This window comes from Micropterus dolomieu, linkage group LG06, assembly GCF_021292245.1.
Source record: "Micropterus dolomieu isolate WLL.071019.BEF.003 ecotype Adirondacks linkage group LG06, ASM2129224v1, whole genome shotgun sequence".
In the NCBI taxonomy this organism is placed as follows: Eukaryota; Metazoa; Chordata; class Actinopteri; order Centrarchiformes; family Centrarchidae; genus Micropterus; species Micropterus dolomieu.
Window position 1 is genome coordinate 24,093,430 of NC_060155.1, and position 4,373 is coordinate 24,097,802.

The following is a 4,373-nucleotide window of genomic DNA, read 5'->3' on the forward strand; positions in this document are numbered from 1 at the left end:
CGTGGAATTCTGGACCAACATCTCCTTCCCTCAGTGAGAGAGCTGAAGATGGGTCGAGGATGGGTGTTTCAGCACGACAACGACCCTAAGCACACCGCCAAAGCAACAAAAGAGTGGCTGAAGAAGAAGCACATCAAGGTTCTGGAGTGGCCTAGCCAGTCTCCAGACCTGAATCCAATTGAAAGTCTTTGGAGGGAGCTTAAAATTCGAGTTGCCAGGCGACAACCTCGGAACCTGAATGATTTGGAGGCTGTCTGCAGGGAGGAGTGGGCCAACATCCCTGCCGAAATGTGCACAAACCTCGTCACCAACTATAAAAACCGTTTGACATCTGTGCTGGCCAATAATGGCTTTTCTACAAAATATTAACATGCTGTTTGTCCAGGGGGTCAAATACTTGTTTTTCCTCATCAGATGGTTATCAATTTTTATAAATTCATATGATGTGATTTTCTGGAATTTTCTTTGGGATTCTGTCTTTCACTGTTAGAATGTACATATGATTAAAATTATAGATTTTTGCATTCTTTGTAAGTGGGCAAACCTGCAAAATCAGCAAGGGGTCAAATACTTATTTCCCCCACTGTATATGGACAGAAGTTGTTTTCTGCTCACGCAGTCATTTTGAATACTCTACAAAAGACATTTAGGGTGTAGAATCTGATATCTGACAGAATTCAGACTATTGGAAATGCATGGTAAATGTCTCCTTTGTTAATTGTCAGTGCTATTTTGATATATATTTTTTAAATTATTTTATTTTGACATTGTTATATGTTTGTTATATTTTTAGTATTGTTTAATCTGTGGCCTGACTTTGTATGATTTTGTTTTATGCTACAGTCTTGGCCAGGTCTCCCTTGCAAAAGAAGTTTCCAAATTCAGTTGGACTCACCTGATTAAATAAATGCTAATTATAGGTCAAATTAGGGCAACACGTCAAAATGATTCTTTAAGCACCACTGCATAATAATAATTTTTCCTCTTTAATTTCATCCCATTATAATGAAACTTGTATGGCTATAATTACTATATACATTGTCCACTTGGAGATAATTTCATTTAATAAGTCATGGCAGTTGTGAGTCTTTTATTCTTCATTTTTAAATGGTGATTGTACTTGTATAGCACCTTTTTTAGTCTTCCGCCCACTGTGCCTTTACACGTCGCATTCACCTATTCACACACATACTGATTACAGAGACTAAGGTGCCAGTTGCTCATCAGAACAGAAATAACATTCACACACAGATGGAACAGCCATCGTGAGCAATTTGGGGTTTAGTACCTTGCCCAAGGATACTTCAACATGCAGACTGGGGGAGCGAACCACCGACCTTCTGAAAAGTGGATCACTGCTCTTACCCCCTGAGCCACAGCCGAAATTAAATATTTGCAGTCATGCATGTAGGCATATGCGGTAAATATCTTGTGTTTTTACTAGTGTTATTATGTAGAATGCTAAATAAAGGTTAAATGAAAAGAGATTATTTGGAAAACCTCCAAATGTTTGATCACCAGGGTTTTCATATCATGAAGAGTCTTTGGATTTATCGCTGTTCTTTTCTATTATGTCCTATTTTATTCTATTACGTATCTATTATGTTCTACAATATTCTATTCTGTTCTGTTCTATTCTATTTATTATGTTCTAATCTATTTTTCTCTAGCCCAGTTAAGTTTAGTTGAGTCTCCCCGCTGTCGTCACGTTACAAGGACTCAGTCATTCATCTAAATCTGTTTCAAGCGGAATCAGTTCTGCCACTAGATGGAGGTCAACCCTGTATGAAATATGTTCTTTCTATTATGTATTGCTTGTGTGTATGTGTGCGTGTTTGCGTGCATGTGGGTGTCTATTTCCTAACCAAACACCACAGACATTCTGTAGAAAAATGCAAAGATAAACGGGATGCTGTTGTCAACATGTAACATTCCTTTATTTGTGTATTTCTCTCCATTCAATAAGAAAACATTCTTGCTGATGTCTACATGTATTGGAAATTACATTTCTGGAACCGTTCCCTTGAGGCTTGCCATTTGAGGGCATCAACAATCAATACATTTGTACTCACCTTGTGCGCAGCTGCTGCAGATAATAAGGCATCAGCGGGAAACATGGAGGGCCTAGATGAAGGATAGGCGATTCTTCTGCTCTGCTCTGTGACAATCTGTAGCCAAGCCTTACACAAGCATGCACAGTCCCTATTAAATATTGCACTATTCTTATTCGCCCAGACCCACGTGGACAGGAGGATTATGATTTGTTATTATGTTAAATTAAAATTAACATAAATATAACTAATAGTATACTGCTGTTTTGGGGACAGTCGTGACTGTCCATAAACCAGTGTAGTACTAGTGCAGTATTGTTGGTGTGATATTGTTTGTTATTGTTGTTCGACTAAAACTCTCATTCATATGCATACATTTTAAGCATGTTGTAAACATAGACTGTATGGTTGTAAAGCATGACTTTATAATTGTAAATTGTATCTTGTTACTCTATCACCGGTCCACAATAAGCTGTGTGGAGAAGGAGGCATAATTTCCCTCAGTGTTTCTATAGTAACGGTAGGTTAAAAACAAAAACAAAATTAAATGATACCTAGTTGACAGATCCTGGTCAACCACAAGATCCACTGTGCCTTACCAGAGTGCCTCTCACCCCCTGAGAGAGCATGACAAAGCTGGAAATAAAGGGCACGGGTTCCTGCTCTAGTGGTGCGGACCTGAACTCCCCTCTGTAAAAGGTACATCTCAAAACCATTATTTTATATCAAACCTTGCACAACAACTAACAAAATGAATTAATTAATTTTTGAAATGCTCTTTTTTTAAACCAGCTGTTCATGTGGATGCTCCTAGTGAGGAAAAATATCAACAAGGACAACAAGGAGGCCAATGTACGTTATTTTATTATGTAAAAAAAGAATTTGACATCCTGTGTAGTTTGGTTAGAGCTAAGAGCAAACACAGGAGCGTCTTGAGACAGAGATGAGTTGCATTAGGAAAGGTTCGATTATGATACATCATAATGAATGAATGAATTTTTTGAAAAGTTGTTTATGTGGATGTTCTAGCTTCAACAAGGATGCAAGGTACAGCATTTATAATCTGTAAAAAAGAATGCAAAATCCAATGTAGTTTTGATAGAGCTAAGAGCAAACAGGGGAGCAACTTGAGACAGAGATGAGCTGCTTTATGAAAAACAATAAGACCATATACACTGCCAAGACAGAGTGGCATTCAGTATAAGCTGCAGATGAAATAAAACCAAGTGGATCCTTAAGTGGACCCTCATGAATGGAGGGTTGGAGTTTTGTCTGTCCTATTCAATAATGTCTAGTTCTGTTCCTACATGATTGCTTAGATGTGTTTTCTCCTACTTTGCACCAACAGTCTGTATTCTTACATGGTTACTGTTCAGGTGAAACATTTTTTAATTCAACACAGAGCAAAAAGAACAGTGGATTAGTGCGATTGTGAACAGTTTTATTAATAGTTTGAATAAAAACGTTTTCTTTTTTTAGCACACATTCGTGAGACAATTTTAGAGAGATTAGCAGACAAAGAGCACCCAAGATTGATCCCTGAGGAACACCACAATGTGCCTCGCAAATGCTAAAATGTTATCAGAGCATAATATATACTATTACAGAGGCAATGAATGATCCATGATCGATCGAGATTTTCTTCGCATCTCAGGGGATGCTGTCAGATTAGAATGCCATTTTATTTAAAATGCTGCATCCAGCATTTACGAACAAGGACATTTTAAAGTCAGTTTGATTTGAGATATTTCATTGTTGTGCTGCATATTGAAACCAGCGAAAAGAAAAGTTATTTGTTAGTTAGTTGTTTGGGTAAAGGGTAACACTTTCCACAGAAGCCTTTAAAGGGAAGTGAGAAAAAGTCTGATCTAAATAGTTTTCTTTCTTTTGTTTATGACTTAAGAACAGGAGGATCTTTCTATGTTCCTTATTTGCCAGGTGAAAAAGATAAGTTTTGCCAGGATAATTTTTAAGTCCCTTTTTTTCATCTGTAAAATCTGTTTTTGTTGTAATACTCATTTTGGCCACAGTAATTTAACATAACTTGATAACATACAATGCATTGTGTTCAGAAGAAAACATGAATACTATCCTATTTAGAACATAAGGTAGTGGTGCAATATAATGTCATTATAACTATTACAATGTTGAGCATGAAGTTCATTCTAGACTTTGGCACAAAAATAAGTAAAAGTTGTCATCTCCATGACAACTTAGCAAACTGAATTTTGAGGGCAGTGAGATGAGGTTGAAGTCTCTGGAACAAGTGGGGTGCATTTTTCTTTATTTCTTACAGCCTCTTACGGTGTAAAGTAATAGTAA